Below are 24097 nucleotides of genomic sequence, written 5' to 3' on the forward strand. Positions count from 1 at the left end.
TCTTATAATTAGAATTAAAGTGCTATTAGCCTAAAATAGTAGATTATCAGATGTTATTTACAAGACTAATGGTAACCACAGAACAAAAACCTATACCATGCACAAAATAAATCCAAAGCATCACACTAAAACATATTACCAGAGTAAATAACTTTTACACAAAGGAAGACAGGAGGGAGAGAAGGAAGGGAGAAAGGGAGGAAGGAAGGAAGGAAGAAAGGAAGGGAAAAAGGGAGGAAGGAAGGAAGGGAGGAAGGAAGGAGGGAAAGAGGAAAGGAGGGAAGGAGGGAAGAAGGGAAGGAGGGAGTGAGTCCTTACCTATCAATAATAATAATGAATGAAAGTGAGATAAATTCTTCAATCAAAAGACATAGGCTTGCCTAATGGGTTAAAAAAAAAACAAGACCCAACTATACCCTGCCTATAAGAAACTCACCTCACCTATAAAGACACACATAGCCTAAAAATAAAGGAATAGAAAAATGTATTCCATGCAAATGGAAATTTAAAAAAGAGCAAGTATAGCTGTATACATATCAAGACATAACAGTTTCAAGACAAAAACTGTAAAAAGTGACAGAGTTTTTATATAATGACCAAGAGTCAATTCAGCATATATATGTAAATATATTTTGCTTTATGTATCTGAGTGCTCCTGTATTGGGAGCATTATACTGGCATAAAACTAGATGCATAGACCAATGACACAGACAGAATAGACAAACCCAAAGTGTGGCAGCACTAGCCACAGTAGCCAAGAACTAAAGAACATGGAGAAAATTATCAGATATTTGTTTTTATTTAATTTTAATAAAACTGAAAAACTCCCAGATTTCAATTTGAGAAATCTTCCCACAATGAACATTTCCAACTATAATACATTAACCTCTGAATTATTCCAAACACCAGTATTACACAAAATCTACCAGAAAGTAAAGATGGTACGCTTCCTACCTATTTGCATGGTGATTACACTACCATGATACCAAATCCCTACAAGAATGGGAAAAGAAAAGAAACTTCCTGGCTAATGTTTTTCAACAATCTAGTTCAAATTCCTAATTAAAATACCAGACAGTAGAATTCAGTGATATTAAAAATGAAATGCTCTAAGACTAAGCTGTTTATTTCAGAAACCTAAGGGTAATTTTACACTTGTAAATCTATCAGTGTAATATACTACATTAATATAAACATAAAGGAAAATTATATAATCATCTCAATAGAAACAGGAAAATGTGGTAAAATTAGATAACTAGTTATTTTTAAAACAGTAAAATATATCTTCATTAAAAAAATACAAATTAAAATCACAATGCAATACCACCACTACGAGATTAAAAACAATGTAAAAGATTAAAAGCAACAAGTGTTGGAAAGGATAAACTATTGCTAGGAGGAGTGCAAATGGGTTCAAAAACTTTGAAAAACTGATAGCATACACTAAAATTGAAAATACCCATATCCTATGACTCAGAATTTTCATCCCATGGTAGAGATGTAACAGAAATCTAATATATATTCACTAAAGATATGCACAAAATGCTTAAGGCAGTGCTATTCCTAATAATTCCAAACTGAAAATTGCCATGTTGTCTGTATGTTGATGAGATAACTAAACTGTACTATATTCATATATGGAATTTAATCAAAAAATGAGAATGAACAAACTAGAAGCACAATACACATGAATCTAAGAAACATAACTTTGATTAAAGGAAGACAGATAAAACAGAGTGCATATTATATGATTCCATGCATTTTAAGTTCAAAACAGAAACAATCTGTGCTGTCAGAAGTTTTAATAGTGGTTACCCTGAGTAACAGTGTAATGAATGGAATGGGGCATGAAGGAGGTTTCTGATGTGCTTGTAATATCTTCTTCTATCTGGTTAATGCTTATACATGTGTGAGCAATTTGGGGTAATTCTTTGACCAGTTATCATTTGCACAATTCCTCCTATATGTATTATAAATAATTAAATGTTTATACACATATATATATAATACCATATATATTATATATAGTATTAGCTTTCTATTGTGGCTATAACAAATTACTACAAACTAATGGCCTGAAACAATACAAAGTTATTATCTTGCAGTTCCGTAGGTCAGATGTTTGACTTGTGTCTTACTGGCTTGTGTATGTTTTTACAGGCTGTAGGGGGAGAACCCGTTTATTGTATTTTCCAGCTTCTGGATGTTGCCCATATTTCTGGCTCATAGCTCCCTTTCTTCATTTTCAAATTGAGCAGCTCTCTGTTCCATTTTCTGTCAGCATATCTCTGACTAACTAGCCAAGGAAGTTTCTCCACTTTTAAGGATTCATATGATTAGACTGTACCCACCTGAGTAACCTATCATGGTCTCCCCATCTCAAGGTTTCTAACTTTAATCACATCTGCAAAATCTCTTTTGCCACAGAAGCTGACATAATCACAGGCTCCAAGTTCTAGGACTTATAATACAAATATATTTGGGTGCCATTATTCTGCCTACTGTGTGTGTGTGTATTTATATACTTAGGGAATATTCACTTGGCTCTTAAATCTTAATCTGTTCTCCTGTCCACTTCTATAGTGGAAGAGTAACTCTGGACTCCATTCGTGATTTGGATACTTGGTGGGTATATGATTGTGCAAGTTATTTCACTTAGATTCTTCAAATGTTGTACATGGAGGCTAGAATAGTCATCTGAAATTAACGACTCATATCTAGAACTGATATAATACAACTACTACTAATAATATACTTAATTTATACCTCTCATTAAAGTATTTTATAATACAACTTTTTAACTACCTGTGAATTTTTGACTGTGGGAACAAACTAGAGCAATGTCATCCAGTTGTTTTCCAACACCCATCAGATTTCTTGGTCTCCATCTCTAAATTTAAGACATGAAGATTCACTTTAATGATTACCAAGGTATATTTACTGCTCAAAATGTGTGCAAAACAATTCAAATGTCAACATAAATTATTTTGGGGGCAGAGAGCTCTAGATCATCAATGTCTTCAAAGAGGATCCATATCACTTGCAATTCAGGGAACAAGCTACTTCCATTTTAAAATGTGAATGTTGATAGTTTAAACACTCTTTTTCCTTTATGCTTCATTTATTATATAACCTCAATTTAGAATCCCGAAGATCCTAACTTTGCTATAGCCCTTTTTACAGTAACATTTCTTATGCTATGCATCAATTTATACCAAGTGCATGAACCCCAAAATTACAGTGAGAAACAAGTCATTTAAAGAATGGCAGATCATTTTCCAAACCTGAAATGCTAATACAATACCATCCTAATAATTTGTTATATCTTTCTAAGAGAGACATTTGGTCTCCCAGAGATCATTAAAGACTTCTTCTGATGCTTAAGGTTGGGACAGAATGCACTCTCTTCAAGAGAAGTTCCACTAAAATACAAAATGACTTTTATTTCTTACGACTCCATATGATGCACGTGTTGCAAAAGTGTACTAAACATCCTGGAATATGCTGCTGTGGTTTTTCTCACAACCCTGTTCAGTTCCACAGATCATTAGTCTTAAATTCTGGAGTTCTGCAAGCCAGAAGAGTTTTCATTATAGCTGATGCAACACAAAACCCAGGGCAAGAACGACTGGCCATGTGACTGACTTCCTAAGATAATCAAAAGCCAGAGGAACTCTAGCTCTGCACTGGAAATAGAGCAGCACATTGCCTACATTTCAGTCCTGAAAGGATTAGAGCATTTAGGAAGGGTTTATTCATCCTGGATAACATGGTCTGAAGGTCCAGTTTTAGAAATTTTAAGCCTACAAAATTTTTGAAGAAATACTATAGGTTGGCTAGTAAGAAATTTAAGAACATTTTGTGTCAACTCAAAACCACTTTTGTTTTGTATTTCTATTTGTATCTTCAAAGATTGTACATAAATTCTTTATTTGAAGCAAATGTAAATGAGATGTGGTACTCATACCTGGGTTGAATTGTTTCTAGATTAAAATACACCAAGCTGCAGAAAGACTTTAATGGAGTTTAGAGAGATATTGATGCCTTCTTCAGGAAGTGAGAACAGGAATAGTCAACCTACTTTTGGTTGTCTTTGAGTTTAAATAGTGTTCTCCATCAAGTAGCCTTCCTCCCACATTACGCTGTGTTTGACACCCTTGAGATAGTGTAATTAATTTGTGTCACTGCTATGTGTGACTTTGATATCACTGTAGTTTGTAAGAACCTAAAATGATGTTTGTGATGAAATATCCAAACAGTCCCAGGTTGCTCTATTAAGTAGGCAAGAACACAGAAAAATGGAATGGAAGAATCACAGTAATACACCTGTTCTGAGGCAATCAATCTTGAGTCATATTCCATATTTTTGCATCTCCAAAGCAGTTCATGAATTTGATATGTACTGAATACTATTATGAGGGTATGCTTGATAATTTGGAAAACCTGCTTATAATATAGTAAACAATGTGGAGCATGAGAATAAATACAACACTGTGTGTGTGTGTGTGCTTGTGTGTGTGTGGTCATGTGTACATTGAACTGGGGAGACTGCAGATAAAATTAAATATTTGAGTATTTTTTCCCCAGAGTATCATTCATTAAAATGTTTCCATACACATAGCAAAAATTACATGTACTGAAACATAGCTACTTTTCCAGTAGTCCTAGAAATAAACATTTTGCAATTTTTAAAGATATTTGAACAGAATGTAAAATAAAAACCACATTCTGTTGAAGTAGTCTATAAACATATACATACAGAAAAATTTAATTTTCTTATTACATAAATATGTTATGAATTTATCTATCTTTTTTCTTGTAACTCTCTTTGATGCACATAACTTATTCTACTCAAGGAGGTTAATCAGTGAGCGGCAGAACTGGCATCAAACTCAGGTATGTCTGAGTCTGCCACACTATCTTCCCTCCTCAGTGCTATCTGTCAGTTGCACTAGTGGTCATAAACGTGAAATACGAAGTGGCTGCTTTCCTTTGCTCTTCTTTGTCTTATTTCATTTATCAATAAATTATGACTCTGTCTCCTTATCAATAAATGAAGCTACAGTGTATTCACTTCTAAGGCTTTATTGTAATGCTACTCATAATTTTCCAGTATTCACAAACATTTATTAGCCAATTAAAATGTTCATTTGTAGCCTATCCTGTGTGAAGTGTTGTACTCCAAAGAATATGTTTATAAATATACCTTTGGCTTGTCATTCAATTATTTCTTTCAGATATATTTCTGAAGATTGGATGGTTGTAGCAAAAAGGGGAGTGAGTAGACACAACATTACAGATGAAGGATTTTGTTATTTATGCATTATTAAAATTATTTTCATTTTTAATTGACAAATAATTGTGCATACTATGGGGTGCACTGTGATATTTCAAAACATGTATATTTTATGAACTGATCAAATCAGGACAATTAGCATATCCCTCACCTCAAATATTTGTTTTTTCTTTGTGGTGGGACCATTCAAAATTCTATCTTCCAGCTATTTTGAGATATTATCTTAACTGTTGACTATAGTTACCCTACTGTGGAATAGAATACCAGTACTTATTCTTCTTTTCTAATTAGGATTTTATTATTTGTAACTTTTTTGTAACAGTAGTAGAGAAGACTACTTATTTTCTTTTAGTCTCACTGAAACAAGATACTCTAACTTTAAAAATGCTACTGTGAAGAGGAAAACATATATTTTTAAAATTTACATTTTATATTATAGAAATTACATGTTTAGATACTTTTATTTGGCCATTTTATTTTTCATTACATTCTATATTTATGACCTTTTCATAATATATACTAAGTAAATTGATTTTTTTTTTTTTTTTTTGAGACAGAGTCTCACTGTGGCCCAGGCTGGAGTGCAGTGCTATGATCTCAGCTCACTGCAACTTCTGCCTCCCAGGTTCAAGTGATTCTCCTATCTCAGCCTCCTGAGTAACTGGGATTACAGGTATGTGCTACCACACCTGGCTAATTTTAGTATTTTTAGTGGAGATGGAGTTTCACCATGTTGGCCATGCTGGTCTCAAGTTCCTGGCCTCAAGTGATGCACCTGCCTTGGCCTCCCAAAGTGATGGGATTACAGATGTGAGCCACCATGCCCATTTGCTTGGTTATTTGATTAATAATTCTAAAAATTGTTTACTATAAATATCCAAGAACATTTTGAATAAAAAAGGAAAAATTGTTTTTTTTTTAATTTACAAATACCACAACTAATACTTTGATTGGAATGCAATAATTTATTGAACTTTAAGTTTATGGGACATTAACATCATTATACTTAAGAAATTTCCAATTCAATAACATTTATTTGGTAACCAACATGTATTCCAGTTTTCTCTCATGTACCTTAGTAAAGGGTTTTATTTTACTGTAAATCTATAGTATTAATATGTTTAATCCAAGATAGATTATATTTTTGTTGGTGTTATGAATGAAATATATTTTATCATATTTTCTAAGTTATTTTTAGTTCATAATTCATCATCTGAATTTATTTGTCATATTATTTTATTTTACATATATATGTAGGTATGTGTTTTTATGTGCCCAATATTTACATGATACAAACTAAATAGACTCGGTAGATCTGGTAGCCATAACTGACACTATTGGACTACTGAAATAATAAAAGAAAGCAAAATAAATAAGGAAAAGAAAGAAAAGAGAAAATGGAAAGCCCATGGGTAGAAGCAAGGTCATTTTCGTTAGTTGATAATTGTATTGAAAATTATGAATTTGCTTTGTTTTGGTACCTAGAAGGTAACACTGAAAATCTCTCTGAACATTTACTTTATGCTTATATACAACCACAGCAGGTATAGAAATCTTTCACCATTTAATTCTAAATACTGTGTTTGCAACATAGCATCTTTCTAGAACACAGGACCCTTCTGCTAAAGACTTACTGTTTGCAAATTCAAGGCTAAACTCTTCTCCTACTATACCCTCCTATAGCTTCTGCTACAACAGTATCTTTATTGGAGAGTTCTCTTCTTACTCAGATCAAACATTTCAGAAGCGTTCTATCCTTCACTTTAGTTAGGGTGGATTAACTATATCCACTATGGTTAAAGTGGATTAACAAGGCTTCATGGCATTATGTGTGGTAGATACATCTTTGTGTGTATTAAATTAAAGGCAATTAGCACCATGGAACTAAGATTTTTGTTCAATATGAAAAATAATCACCCAGTGAGGTTTGGTTGTTTTCTGTCCTTAACCATTTCTTTTGTTTACATAAATTCATTGTGCATTTTTAATATAAAATTAAAATTACTTTCCCTATTCTATCCAGAAACCAACCTGATACTGGAAATATTTGTAACAATGAAAAATGGAAACAAAATTGGTTTTTTTAAATAAAATAATCACTAAGATACTTGGAATTAAACATCTATTTTAGTTTAGGAACTCAGGGTAGAAAGAGTATTAAGTAAACTCCAAATTTTAACTCACTAAACACAACGAGGGCTTAACTCTCAGAGAGAGAGACCCACATACAGAGAAATATCTCAGTATAACCTTTTTTTATTTAGCTGAGAAAACTTCAAATCCTCAAAAAATGTGGATTTGTGCCTGGGCAAGGGGAAATACATTCTAATCTGTTGGAGGCTTTTAAGAATTGTACATGGCTCCCAACACAGAGAGTTGGATATGTATTTTTCTGAAACTCCCTTTCTGACTCTTCTTAACTAGCCTATAACCTCAGAAGAATTGCTGCTAGCTTATTATATCCATAAGCATATGACAAATTGAGAATACTAAGTGTAATTCCCATAGTTAGCATTAAATACTATAACTAAGTTTATGCTGAGACTCTTAAAGCCTTTGTAATATTTTTCACCAATCATTATTAATCATATTCATATCTATTCTTCTTCTGGGTAAAAAAATGTTCCTTAAAATTCCATTTTTATGTGATCCTTTTTTTGTACCCTACCAATTTTCTTGTCAAAAATGATCATTTATTTAAAAATACTTACAAGATGAATGAATGAAAGAAATAAGTAAAAAATCCAAGTAAGTTATTACTCTGGGTTGTAGAAAAATCTCTTTCTCTATAGGCAATACATGTTTTACCTCATATTAAATGCTACTAGATAATACTTTTACAGTTTATCAATAATTTAGTATTTGTCAACATTTCCAGCAAATTGGAAAGCAAGGTATTCTAGCCTCCAGGTCTCTGCATTGCAGCAGCTTCATTCTCTAAACATTTGATTTAACATCTGTCTCCATCTCAGTTCATGATCTTATAGAGAAAGTAGAAGAGATGAGATAAGCATTCTCATTTCCTATAGCTATTATCAAACTTACTGTCTTCCCTGAATCTGCATTCGTCTTTTCCCCCTTTTCCTTTTAAAATATAAGTAGTGTCTCATCTGTTGTCTATAGCAAATTTCTCCATTTGCTCTTTATCTTAGTCTCTTCTGACTCTTCAGTTTTATGCGTTATTTTTTCTTTTTCTGTGCCTAGACTAGATTCAAATATTTTCAAATTTTATAATACTTTCATCCTTAAAGCTTTTCCCTTGAGATGTATTTCCAGCTACAACCTTGTCTTCTTCCTCCCTATACACAGTAAACTTATCCTTTAGGTTCTCTGTTCTTACTGTGCCTACTTTCTCTTCTTGTAGTCACTTCTGAATTCATAACATCTTTGATTTGGCATTTCCAACTCCACTGGTACTGTTCACACGAGGGTGCCAAGAACCACTCTGTTGCTAGACCCAATAAAATCATCCCAGCCTTACTCTGCTTGATTTCACAAAGTACATATATATAGCTTAATAGACTCAACTCTCTTTCTTGGAAAATGTGTTTCTTTGGTATTCATGCCTGCAGATTTTTCTGGTTTTTCTTCTACCTTTGGTTGCTATTTCTCTTTTAAACACACACACACACACACACACACACACACACACACACACACACACACTGTATTCCTTGAATGTTAGGGCTGCTCCAAATACTTTCCTTCTACTCTTATTTCTTACTGCAACCTCTACACCACATTTTCTCCAACCTAGCCCAACACTCTTCTCTATATCCTCTGCTGACATTCACTGTACTGAAAGTCTGTCACTGGGACCTCCAAACATGCAGATTCTTCCACGTTGATTATCCATGCTTTTACCTAACTTCTGCTCATGGATTATTTCTCAGCTAAGATCTAAAATCCTCTGGAAAACATAACCTCACTAAATGCCTTTCTGATATGCTGCCCTAAATCTACATCTTGTTTACCATTAACAGAGTGCACTGAAATTGCCTGTTTTTTTTTTTTTTTAAATATTTCCCTAATTAGAGTGGAATGTAGAGAACATATGTGTCATCATAGCACTAAACATATGCTCATACCTGGCATATAGAAGTTGCTTAATGTAGGTTTTTCAAACTGGATAAATCAATAAATTACACTACAAATATACATTCTTGTTATTTTAACATTGATCCCTGAAAGAAATCCAGAATAATTATTGAATAGATAGTTTTTAAGTACTTTGAAATTAAAGTGCTGATGACTAGAAGGCATGATGGAGTCACAAAGAACAAGTCATGCGCTATTAAGTAGATTCCCTTTGGTAGATGAGACTGCCCTAGATGCAGCGCTTAAACCTTTCTCTTTGGAAATACATTTGCTACTGAAGTATCTAATAAGTCTTATGATCTCTTGTGTCATTGTGGATGAGATACTGAGATGATATTAAATATAAAACAAGGAATACTCTTACCACTCCTATTCAACATAATATTGGAAGTTCTGGCCATGGTAATCAGGCAAGAGAAAGAAATAAGGGGTATTCAAATAAGAAGAGAGGAGATCAAATTTTCTCTGTGTGTAGACAACATAATTCTATACTTAGAAAACCCCATCGTCTCAGTCCAAAAACTCCTTAAGTTGATAAGCAACTTCCACAAAGTCTCAGGATACAAAATCAATATGCAAAAATCACAAGCATTCCTATACACCAACAATAAACAAATAGAGAACCAAACCATGAATGAACTCCCATTCACAATTGCTACAAAGAGAATAAAACACCAAGGACTACAGCTAACAAGGGATATGAAGGACCTCTTCAGGGAGAGCTTCAAACCACTGCTCATGGAAATAAGAGAGTATACAAGCAAATGGAAAAAAAAATCCATCCTCATTGATAGGAAGAATCAATATTGTAAAAATGGTCATATTGCCCAAAGTAATTTATAGATTTAATGCTATTTCCATCAACTGCCATTGACATTCTTCACAGAAATAGAAAAATAACTACTTGAAATTTCATATGGAACCAAAAAAGAACCTATATAGCCAAGACAATCCTAAGCAAAAAGAAGAAACCTGGAGGCATCATGCTACCTGACTTCAAACTACACTACAAGGCTACAGTAACCAAAACAGCATGGTACTGGTACCAAACAAATAGACATATAGACCAACAGAACAGAACAGAGGCCTCAGAAATAATACCACACACCTATAACCAACTGATACTTGGCAAACCTGACAAAATCAAGCAATGGGGAAAGGATTCCCTGTTTAATAAATGGTGCTGGGGAAACTGGCTAGCCATAGGCAAAAAACTGAAACTAGACCCCTTTCTTATACCTTATACAAAAATTAACTCAAGATGGATTAAATACTTAAACATAAAACCCAAAACCACAAAAATACTAGAGGAAAACTTAGGCAATACCATTCAGCACATAGGCATGGGCAAAGACTTTGTGACTAAAACACCAAAAGCAATTGCAACAAAAGCAAAAATTGGTAAGTGAGATCTAATTAAACTAAAGAGCTTCTGAATAGCAAAAGAAACTAGCATCAGAGTGAACAGACAACCTACAGAATGGGAGAAAATTTTTGCAATCTACCCATTTGACAAAGGTCTAATATCCAGAATGTACAAGGAACTTAAACACATTTACAAGGAAAAAACAACCCCATCAAAAAGAGGGCAAGGGATAAGAGCAGACAATTCTCAAACGATGACATTTACTTGGCCAACAAAGACATTTAAAAAAGCTCAACATCACTGATCATTAGAGAAACGCAAATCAAAACCACATTGAGATACCATCTCATGCCAGTCAGAATGGCAATTATCAAAAAGTCAGGAAAACAGTAGATACTGGCAAGGATGTGGAGAAATAGAAACACCTTTACACTGTTGTTGGGAATGTAAATTAGTTTAACCATCGTGGAAGACAGTGTGGCAATTCCTCAAGGATCTAGAACCAGAAATACCATTTGACCCAGCCATGCCATTACTGGGTCTATAACCAAAGGAATTTAATTATTCTACTGTAAAGACACATGTGGCCTGGTGTAGTGGCTCACACCTCTAATCTCAGCACTTTGGGAGGCCAAGGTGGGTGGATCACCTGAGGTCAGGAGTTCGAGACCAGCCTAACCAACATAGTGAAACCCTGTCTCTACTAAAAATACAAAAAAAAAAAAAAAAATTAGCTGGGCATGGTGGCAGACACCTGTAATCCCAGCTACTCGGGAGGCTGGGGCAGGAGAATTGCTTGAACCCAGGAGGTGAAGGTTTCAGTGAGCCAAGGTTGGACCATAGCAAAGACATAGAACCAACCCAAATGCCCATTAATGATAGACTGGATAAAGAAAACGTGGTACATATACACCATAGAATACGAGGCAGCCATAAAAAGAAATGAGATAATATCCTTTGCAGAAATGTGGATAAAGCTGGAAGCCATCAATCTCAGGAAACTAACACAGGAACAGAAACCAAACACAACATATTCTCACTCATAAGTGAGAGCTGAACAATGAGAACACATGGACACAGGAAGGAGAACAACACACACCAGGTGCTGGGGCCAGTTGTGGGGTAGGAGGGAAAGTGAAGAATGAGCATTAGGAAAAATAACTAATGCAGGTGGGCCTTAAAACCTAGATGACTGGTTGATAGGTGCAGCAAATCACCATGGCGCACATACATGGACACACACACACACACACACACACTCACACACAGCAAACCTACACACGTTCTACTTTTGTATCCCAGAAATTAAAGTAAAATAAAAAAATAAAATAAAAACAGAATAGTGATGTTTCTAATAACCCTCTTAGTGATAAGGTTTGGCTGTGTCTCCACCCACATCTTATCTTGAATTTTAGTTCCCATAATCCCTACATGTCACAGGAGGGACCCAGTGTGAGGCAACTGAATCGTGGAGGTGTTCTTCTCCATGCTATTCTTGTGATAGTGAGCAAGTTCTCATGACATCTGATAGGGCATCCCCCTTTGCTCTGTTCTCATTATTTTTCTCCTTCCTGCTGCCATGTGAAGAAGGATGTGTTTGCTTCCCCTTTCACCTTGATTGCAAGTTTCCTGATGCCTCCCCAGCCCTGCCTTGTGAGTTAATTAAACCTCTATCCTTACCCAGTCTCAGGAAAGTCTTTATAGCAGCATGAGAATCAATGGATACACTGGGGCTACAGAGGTATCATTTGATTTGCTTTGTTCAACAATTTTACAAATGCCTTGGATAAAGATATAGGAGTTTTTTTTTTTTTTTTTTTTTTAGTAGAAGCTTTAGAATGGAATACTTGCAAAGCATTCAGAGTCTGGGTGATAATTTCTGTTAGGGATATCCTTGTCAAAGAAGATATTTCTATCCTGAGTGGGAGTTTGGCTATATAATTTCCAAAATCTTTTCCATATTTAAAATGTCATGATTCTGTGAAGTATTATCATTTCAGGATGTGCTGGAGATGACTGTGTAATCCTAGAATGTTCTACATAACACAAATTGCAGAATATATCACTGACAAAGAATAAGAGAGTTAAGTGTATCATCTTCTCTACCTGGGACTTTTCAAATAATACAGAATGAAAAAGACAAAAATAAAGACTGCAACATCATGTGACAATAGATCTTCAAGAGATATGTAGGAGGCAGACCCCTCCAAAGTTCATGCATTTTAGGTGGTAACATTTGGATTATTTATCTATTACCTATAAACCGTATATGTTTAAACTATTTGATTATATAAAGAATCTAGTTGTAATACTGTTTCTTTCTTAGCTATTTAGGATGTTTTAAGAAATTTGGAAGTTTTTGTTGTTGTTGTTATTGTTTTTACCTCCTTCAAAGCTGATCATCTTCAGCATCACCTTAAGTACCAAAAAGCTAAATGGAGCTTTTATATGGTCAAATTCATAACCTCTGTGTTTTTAAAATCCTTTTAAATGATAATGAATCTGCATTGCTGTAGAGTTTAACGTCATTTTCTGTCTTCAGTGCAGACAGAGAGTTCTCCCCCTGTCAGATATGATTTGGAAAGGACATCAGAGGCCAAGGAACATTGTTGGCTTGGATAAGCTCCACAGATGAAAAGGCTTAATTGAGGGGACTGGCTAAATTTTGGTAGACAGCATATGAGTGAAGTGCTGTTTCCAAATGGTGTTTGAATAATTGTATCCAAGTAAGAAGCTTTTCAGGTTTGACTCTTGTGACCTTTTAAGTAGTAAATTGTCACACATTTCAACTGAGCTAATGTTCCACCAAATGGATTCATTTGAGACTTCTAATTACAGTTGAATGGTTGAAGTACAAAGTTAATAAGCATTTGCTACATCTCAGTTCTTTCTTTAGAAAAACTCTCATCAGACCCTTTCTTTCTGTTTCTACTGCCATGACTCCCATTCAGACCTTTATTGCCTTGTATGTACTTTACTGTGATGATTTCACAATGGGTCTCCAGCTCTCCAATGTCTCTGCTCTCTAATTTTTTCAATATGAACTATCAGAATTTTTAAAGTTGCTGTTTTGATCACAAATAACTATCCTCTGTAAAAACACTCCATGGATTCTCATTGCATATAAAATGAAACTCAAACTACTCAGCATGTGTATGAACACCTAAGCCAACCTATCCTTGCCAAAATTTCCATTTCTATCAAATAAATTATTAATTGAAACTGTCTTAAGATCCTGCCCCTAAGCATTTAATGACAGTATGGTTCTCCCCTGGAGTGTTGCCTTATACTTATGCCCATTTGCAAGGTTCACCCCCTCCAGATTTCTTAAGCTCTCTAGATGGAAGGGATCTGTATATTCTTGGGGATCTTAATGCTGTTACATAAACAACTCATTGTTGTGCAATTAATCTTCTATTACCTTGTGACACCTCTTTTATTATTATAATTGAACTTTATGCTTATTATTTCTTATATTCTTATGTGTTTGTTAGAGGGAAGAAAATCCTGAATATATTTTCAATTATATCTAATATAGAGTCTACAGTGATCTTCTTGGCGCCATTTACTTGTAAACTTCAAATAACTTCAACTGAAATTCATATACCTCCACTTGAAATATTGTTGTTCTCACCCTACCTTTAGACTTCCATTTGGTGATAATAATATGGGTTTTAGTCTGGGAGAAGCTAGAGACCAAAATCACTAGGTTAATATTATCAAGTTATTTAGAAGTTTATCTTTCTAGTTGTGCAATTATTTTCTAATAACTGTGTTCTTCTCCTATTGCAGGAGGTCAAGCTCACATCCCACTAAGAATCATTGTTCATTGCTCTAGTTTCTTCATCGATAGTTTTCTATCTCTATCTCCATCTATTGTCAACTTCTGGCCTCTTTCAAAACTGACTGGTCCACTTTAACAAGCATGCCTAATTTTGCCAGATCCTCCATATACTGGCCAGTCCTGCTTTTGCCAAATTTTTAGTTTAACAGTGTCTTTCATATAATAAATGTTCCATAAATAAGAGTGGATTTCATCTGATATTATTCTATCAAGACTGCCCGTCTCCTGGAATGATAAACAACACATGTATCCATACATGTACAATTTGATCTCTACTGTTGTTCTTCTGTGATTTAAATCTGACAGCCAGAAATTCAGCAGTTTTTGGCCAAATTTCCTAAATACTAAAGGTAATTATTCTTTTTCCAGGATAATTTCTTGTTCTTTGCTTTCTGTTACTTTCTCCTTAATAATCTTTCTCCTGCCTCTGTGCAACCATTTTCAACCTGATTCCTCTAATTTTGTCACCAAGAACACAAAAACTTTAGTGGGAGAAAACATTGGTTGAAAAGCCATGTTTTGTATTACATGTTTTATAATTTTGAATTGTAAAGGACACTGATTTTGAAATCTAATAGCCTTGTATGTTACAATCAGAAGGGAGCTGTTCTTCCTGATTGTAAATAATGTATTTTGCAAGTGATCCCAAGTATTTCAGTTCATGAGAGTCATTAAGTGCTTTGACACTGCTCTGTCGTTTGTCATTGAAAGTATTAAAGGAATAGGTTACGTGTTTCTGAGGACAGATGTTATGGAAGAGATACTAGAACCAAACGGTGGTTAAACTAGGTCACTGACTTGTCCTGAATGCACATCAGAAGCACTTGAGAATGTTTTTTAAATGTCTTAGCACCTTAAGTTTCACCTTAGTAATTTGTGGAGATGGTACTTGAGTGTGTGTGTGTGTGTGTGCGTGTGTGTGTACACATGTGTGTGCGCATTTCAATGGATTCAAATGCGAACGCAGAGTTGAGAACCAGTTTAATTAATTAGTGATATTTCAGTTCAATTTTAGTTTCAAACTTGATTATTTTATAATTTTATAATTACAACTATATGTAAGTTTGAATATTTAATTCAAATATGTCTGTAAATTCTGTTAAAATCCCATCATAAGGACTTAAAATTAAGGTGGCCATTAAAACCAAAACAGCAATATAATTTAGCCAGTCCCCTCAGTACAGTAAGAACCACAGAATTGAAAGGATTTTCTTTTCAATTTTGTTGGACTAGAGAAAGTTCTTCTTTTTTTTTTTTTCTTTTCCCAAAGGGAGCTTCTATTGCTACTGAAAAGCTTATTCAGAATTTGAATTTGGCAGGTATTATTATTCCTTAGCATTAGAGGTTTTGTATCATTTTTGGTCTTTGAAAACATTAGCAAAGAAAAGTACTTCAATTGGATAAGCATTCACTGAACTTCTAGTTGTCTAGGACTTTACAAAATCTGATATAAACACAGAAAAGTATTTGACCCATTTACATTCTCAAGAAATTCGCTAGGCAGAGTGAATAGCCAAAATTTGCATTCAGAAAGCAATTATCGAACTATGTGAAAACGTCTTATGATTTAATAGAACCTAATGCCAGAATGTGTGTGCATGTGTATATAAAATGACTCATCAGGAAGAGAAGACACAAAAATTCAAATAAACTATGGACTGTCTAAGGTATGAGAGAATCAGATGAAAAGAAATGGAATCTAAAAAGTAAGATGAGTAGAGAGAAACTAGGAGATTGGGAAGAAGAGAAAAGAAACAAAGGAATGGTCAAATGTTAAACTGTTGGTTTCTCTTTTGTGAATTGCCCCAGTAACAGCAAAACATCTAGAAGAGTATCATACTCTAACATACTAATATAACTGGACCTAACGATTTCAATTTCTGCCCTTGTTTATATCATAGATGAATTTAGGCATCTAAAATAATAAGTGTCCAAGATTACAGCCCTCATGTTTTTCATCATCCATTTTCATAATATTTCCCACTATATTTGTTACTATTCTGATAGAGTGGAAATGATCAATCAGGATTTTCTCATTCTAACCTCTGATTTGTCTACTGAGTGGCCTAGGAAAATTATTTCTTTGTGTCTCTGTTTCCTCATCTGCAGAATGGTATAATAATGCCATTGCTTGAAAGGAAATGATACATCCAGTTATGTTTAGGTAATATCTGTGCTGTGAGAATTTAGGTTATATATATTATATAATTAGCACTATGCCTAGCACAGTGTAAGCACTAAGTGGTAGCTTTTATTACTGTTTTCATTATTATTTGGCTCATAGACATATTGTTTCTGAATAACCAGAAGCAGCCTTGCAAAGTGAACCAATGGACTTATTGAACAAAACAGAGTTCAAAATTTGCACGCCTTTGGAAGCAGGTATCTTACAGTCATCTTTATGTCACTGCTCAGGATTTTAATGTTATGTGAAATAGGTATATCATGCAACATGTCCTATGAAGAAAGTCACTTTCATCCGTGAGACTAAGAGAACTGCATTGTGCACTCCAGGTTTTTTTCCATTCATTTGCCTGCAGATAAGCAGCAAGCTATTACACTCTTGTAGGGCTGTCTTCAGACACTATTTCTGGCCACCACTTGTGGGAATGCTTTATGAGATGTCAGTGTGTGTGAGAAGAGATAGCATGGTTTGTCATGGGCTGATAGGCCACATTCTGCTACAAACTGATGGCTTTGTCTTTTATCACTGTTACAGAATTATTTAACAAGCTGTGACTCTGTGGTTCATCACAAAGAAAACTGTCATCCCCAGACACGTGGCCTGAACATCCTTTCATCTTCCATGCCAGTAGGATCTGTCATGTGACATCAAGCAGACCAGAAACTCCAGATGGACCATGTGGCTGCAACCATGTAACAAGGAAGGTTTGTACTGGCATAGATCCAGGCTTTGCACCTTTGATTAGATTACACGGATGGGAAAAACATATGTAAGCTTTTAAGTTGTGCACACTGATAATATGTCACAAGTATCACCTTAAAGGAAATGGTACAACTCATTGGGTTTAGGTGATAATTATTTATCATGGTGTTATTCTGAGTAACAGATAAATCAATTAAGATTGATTTGCTCCACCTTCCCCCCATCTTAACAAGCTGTTCTCATCTCTAGGTATTAATAACATGTAATTTTTGAAGTAATTGTATAGCTTTAATTATTAATGATGTCTCAAAATTGTTAATAGGTTAAAACTTTGGTGTGTGGGTGTGTGTGGGTGTGTGTGTGTGTGTGTGTGTGTGTGTGTGGCAATTCTGTATATATTGTTTCCTGTACTCAGAATATCAATATCAATTAAGAAATAACATATCCAGAAATCTAAACAGAAAATTCTTCAACATTTGCAGAGGAGTTCTGCGGCTGAGAGTTGAGGGATTTTCTTAACTTAAAACTTTTCACCATATGTTAGCATTGGACGCTGGGCCCTATCCTGCTGAGTTCAGCACATTGTCTGACCCTGAGACATAGCATTATGCTGTAGCTTTCACTTAGCAGATCAGACTAAACTACTTTGGGGACATTAAAATATAAATATTTCATAGTGCCCTCATGGGATTGAATTTAACCTAAAACACTTAAAAGCCTCAGTTGTTTGGTCTTGCTGATGATTTCTGCATTTTTCTTCTGTTTACAATTTCACATTTTGCAAAGTTACCTCTTACAGAATTTAGTTTTGACTTTTTGCTACTGTTTTTTATAAACTCAAGAATGTTTAAAGCTGAAATCTTGGCTGAAAAAAATGAAATCTAAAGGTGAAGAAATATATTGGTTAGCAGTTATCTCTTACAAAAGAACAAGATTGCTATACTGAAGGAGAGCTTTTATTGAAAAGTGAAAATATGGACAATAAGCACAGAACAGAGAGTGAACTCAGGGACATCATGCACATTGAACACTGCACAAAAGTGCCAGCTGGGCTTCTGAGTAAAGACTCAAATTCAGCCCGTGCTCAGATCACTGAGCAGTGTGCTGATGAGAGTGTATCTGCCCAGGGGGAATGCTGCATCTGAAACATTGTCATGACCAAGGCCAATTGCATCCCTTTCATCAAGATAAATTCTCTTTGTGCACAAAGATATCAGGTAAATTACCAATCAGTGCATCAGGTAAACAGAAGGTAGACATTTAACAAACAAAATATTTGCTAACATAAAATTATCAGCCCCAAATATTACCAGAACTATAGAAAAGAGAATATTGAATTTGATAGTCAACTGTAAATACTGCTAGAAGTATTTAAAAAATATAATAGACTTTCTAAATTTCTGAATTTCTACTTAGAGTTTTAAGTATGCTTGGGAAATCTATATAATGGATAAGACCAGGTTTTACCTTCTTAGTATTCCCTTACCTCAAATACATGAGAAACATTTTACCTAAAGAGATACAAATATTTATTGTAACTAATACGTCTATCTAGATAAATTGTAATTTATCTTGATGAAAGGAATGTAATTAGCCTTGCTCATGACAAAGTTTCTGATGTGCATTCCTTGTCTTTGTCAAATTTGTGTTTCAACTTTTGTATAACCAAGTTTTTCCAATATGGTGATGAAGGTATTCTTACTACTAAAAAAAGAGAATATGTACAGAGGAATACTTAGGGAGACTTTTTGGTTATAATGTAGAGTTGGTTAGTGACTTGTTTGCTATTTTGGGCAAATAATTTAACTCTTCTATGCCAGATTCAATAAGAATAGTTGAAGAATTGAGGCACTTTCTCCCTCACCAACTACACATGTACTACATTAATTTTATTTTAAAAAAATAATTTATAGGTAAAAATTAATATTCAGTAATGAGATTTTAAAAAATAGTGCCCATATAAAAACTTCTGTTTTTTAGACACAATATGCAATAGAAATAGAAAATTTATGATTCAAAAGAGCTTTATTTTCTATTGCACCTTGATTCTATATGACTTTAAGGAAAAAAAAAGTTATATAGAATGCAAAGGGAAAGCTGAGTAATCTATATAGGTTTATAATAAGGGAATCAATCTATCCCTTAACCAAAATGCTTAGATGAGAAGTGTTTCAGATTTTGGATTTTATCAAGTTTTGAAATGTTTTCACATATCTAATGAGATTCTTAGGGATAAGGCTGAAACAAACAAAATTTATTTAGTTTTCATAGGTAGCTTGTACAAATAACCTGAAGGAAATTTTATTTAATATTTATAACAATTTTTGCATGAAACAAAGATGTGACAGTTTTGATTATGACCCATCACATGAAGTCAGATATGAAATTTTCCACTTGTGAGGGCAAGTTTCAGATTTTGGAACATTTTAGAATTAAATTTTCAGATTTTGGTTGCTTAGCCTGTATATACATAGGATTACTATATTTGACATTTATATGTAATCAATTTCATGGTCAATTGAGGTCAGTTAATTCAATGGAAAAAGATGTTTGATTCTTTCATTTAATTAAACAAAATAAAATCTTTAAATTTAAACTAAAGAACAAATATCATACATTAAGCCAGCCATGCGCATGGTATATTCACACGGTTGTGAATATATTACTTAAAATATACATGTTCTTGCATCTTCAGGATTACGTAGCAAGATGAGAGCCAATCTCATACAAAATCCATTCCATTCATAATATCCATTAAATTGAGGAATTGTATTTGGCATAAATAGCTTCCGCTTTGGTTTACCATCAGGCTACAAACAAATAGTGCAAATGATATATGAAACAATGATGCAAACCACTAAGATGATGTAGCTCTCAATGAGAACTAGGAATTCCCTAGTTTCTCATAAGGATGCCTCCCAAATTTTATAATCAGTGTGATTTATGTAGAATGAAGATCTTGGCAGACAGAAGTAACTTCCAGCTGTTTACTTTCTGTAATTCAGGCTGGATGAAGGCCATGTCAATATACAAAAGTTATCTACTACATTTAAAGCAAGTCCTTCCCATGAGGCATAAGTTTCACTTCCTATGGTGTCATTGAGTCAACAGCAGCTCTGGCTGTGAGCTCCTACGAAGAACTTGTCAGAAATTAGATGTTCCCTAAATTTTTGTTAAATTGACTCATCAGAGTTTAGGTTATTCATCATTTTGGGCATTGCTTGGGGGCGATTAGGATGATCTACTAGACTCCCATGAATATAGCAAACCTTGCTATTATGGTTACTCTAATAGGAAGCAAGCAAGTTGAAAATAACAAATGAAATGTTTTATTGTAACATGGAATAATTTCCTTATTTCTCCTTTGCTTTACACAGTTCATTCCAAGACTGTGGCTAAAAGATTATTATTGTGTTCATACTTGTCAGGCTTTAAATAGAAGTACTGCTTTATATTCCTTGAAATTTGATCTCATATTGGTTTTATTTCCAAAGACTAAGTTGTGGCATCTTTGGTGACCGATTTTCATTTTCCTTCTTCAAATCAAGTCACTAGAAAGGAAGTCAGATAAGAGCCAGAANAAAAAAAAAAAAAAAAAAAAAAAAAAAAAAAAAAAAAAAAAAAAAAAAAAAAAAAAAAAAAAAAAAAAAAAAAAAAAAAAAAAAAAAAAAAACTGCTGGAGAACTATCTTAGAAAGCTTTTATGAACACCAGATATTCCCAGGTGGGAATGTCAGTAGCATTGTTTATAGGGTGACTGTGTTTAACAGGGAGATTAGGCAAGATTTAGCAGCTTACCGGCGTAAAGCCATCATATTGACTACATTAAGACCCAAGAAATATCCCTGCATGGATGAAACTAGAAACTATCATTCACAGCAAACTAACACAAAATCAAACACTGCATGTTCTCACTCATAAGTGAGAGTTGAACAATGAGAACACGTGGACAAAGGGAGGGGAACATCACACACCAGGGCCTGTTGAGGGGTAGGGGGCTAGGGCAGGGAGGGCATTAGGACAAATACCTAATGTAGATGACAGGGTGATGGCTGCAACAAACCACCGTGGCACATTATACCTACGTGACAAATCTGCACGTGTACCCCAGATCTTAAATTATAATAAAAAAATTAAAAAAAAAGAACCAAGAAATAAATTTACTATTTTTTTTATATAGCCAACAAGTTCTCCAGCCATTTAACAGGACATCACTTTTATTAAATATTAGCTATGTTAGCAAAACTAAATGTAATTTGTAGTGGCTTGTTAAAACTAAAATGCCTGGCATGTTAGTATCACAGCTAAAAACACTAACCTGAAATAATATAATATGATTCAAAGAGATTTAGATGTCCACCACTCTTCTCTGAACCCCAGTGATGTGTGGCTTCTATAACTGAAATCAAATTAGGAACAGTCACCACAGTGGTTCAGGAGCAGCTCAAGAATACAATTAGTGCAGCTTTGTTTTTGAATATTATATGACAAGTTGGAGAGGCTAAGTAATATTTCCATAGACTTCAGTGTTTGTTTAATAAGTTACGAAAATCCTATTTGGTCTCACTAATTAAAATAGAAGAAAAATATTTTTATCCTCAATTTTTAGCTTTGTTTACCCTTCAATTGTCAAGATCAAGTCTCTATTTCTGGCTCCCATTTTTATGTTTTTCAAGTTTATCTCTACTATAAAGAAACAATAGCCAATTTGTATATGAAGCACCTTTTTGCAAGCTGTTGTGCATGGGCATGTTAGATCTGCTTTCCCAGCACAATAGCATTTTGAATATTTTATAGCTATTCCTGAGTTGAATTCATTCACTGACATCTGTCTCAGAACAATAAGCATTTTGTAATCACTTTGTCTGTGTTTTCTAAACTCACGCATGTTTTATTTTTCCTAGAGGGAGATCAGAAACGCAAAGATGATTAATTAGCAATCCCGTCTACTTGTTTTGTGGCAGTCACTCTTAGGTGCAACATTTTATTTGTAAAGAGCTTAAATGCGAACATTAACAACAACAATTTATAAAGCACTCCACTCAAAAACAGAATCTGGAATGGAGTACATAATAATAAACAAAAAGAGCATGTACATGCAGACAGCTTTGAGTGACACACACACACACACACACACACACACACACACGCCCTGAAGTGGGAAATCTTCCTTAAAAAGTCAGGCAACGGTGAAGGGAAAGATGTGTGAGAAGGGAAGTGAAGTGAATAAAGAGACAAAACAGATTTTAAATCCCCCAAAATGGTATTCAGATAGTAAAAGGAAATTTTCTTGCCTGTGTTGCTTACAAAAAATATGTACAAAATGAAATTTAAGTTAAAAGTGTTCTATGTCAGGCTTATACTATTGAATATTTCCAATGTACCTAACTGAGTTTTGCCTCAGGAAAATTACAGCACCCCACTCAGAAGTAGATGGAGTGGGGAAGGATGCTGGGTTAGAAATCAGAAGCCTTAGATTCTAGTTTCAGATTGAATGCTGCCTAATTATGTGACTTCAGGTGTTATTTAACCAAACTGTGTTTGGTTTACTTCATCAAGCAGGAAGAAACTATTCTGAGATTCAAATAATGTAAAAAGTATTTTAAAATATATGATATATAGCAAAAATTAAAATTGCAAATGTAAATATATAGATATACAGAATATGTGGAATGTACAATTCCTTAAGTTAGAATTTTTATCATATCTTTGTGTGTGTTTGTATACATAACATAATATAAGTGTATGTAGGTCTTGAAATATTTGCAGTAGTTATAATTTATTGAGGGTACAAATATTTGCAGTAGTTATAATTTATTGAGGGTACAAACAGTATTTTAACTATGGAGCAATCATAAGAGAGGATAAGTGCATTCTATTCCTATTTATTTTATCATTAACTCTATGGTATACATTCTGAACATTTTTTCCTTTTAATTTCATAAAAATGGAGATAGAATAGAAAAACCAAGCAAAATAATTTATTTTTTGGTTTCTCATGCATAAGGTCAAGGAAATTCAAGTTTAAGAACAGTATTAGTGAAGGAATAAGATTATTAGTAAGTAAAAGAAATGAGTAGTTGAAACAAAAAGAGAATATTTATCACAAATAATTAGATCACATAGGATGAAAACTCTTTTCTAGTCACACACAGACAAAAATTCTGCCTTTTCAATTAAGTAAAGTTTTCCATCAAAATCAATAAAAACTCATTTTAACAAATAGCAAAAAAAGTTAAAAACCTGATTTCACAAATTCTTATCTAACAAATTAGCATCTGGGTAAGGTGACAGATTATGTATGCTTATTTGTGTATGTTGGAGTATATATATGCACATATGTAAGGTAGAATCATGGAGACAATCTATGAGCAAAAAGAAAATGAAATACTTTCTCTTCTCTGTATTCTTCTATAGTCAAAATGACAAGTGTAGTGGAAGCAAAGCAAATGAAAATAGATTCAGATTATTTGTCTGGAAGTTTATGATTGAGTTCTAATTTTAAGGTGAATGATAATGATTGCTAGATATCTCATAACTGTAACATTTTCTATAATAGTGTGTCTATACCATATTAAGTGTCAAAGTCATTATTTGTTATCAGTGA

This window comes from Cebus imitator, unplaced genomic scaffold (assembly GCF_001604975.1).
Source record: "Cebus imitator isolate Cc_AM_T3 unplaced genomic scaffold, Cebus_imitator-1.0 Scaffold10, whole genome shotgun sequence".
NCBI classification, from domain to species: domain Eukaryota; kingdom Metazoa; phylum Chordata; class Mammalia; order Primates; family Cebidae; genus Cebus; species Cebus imitator.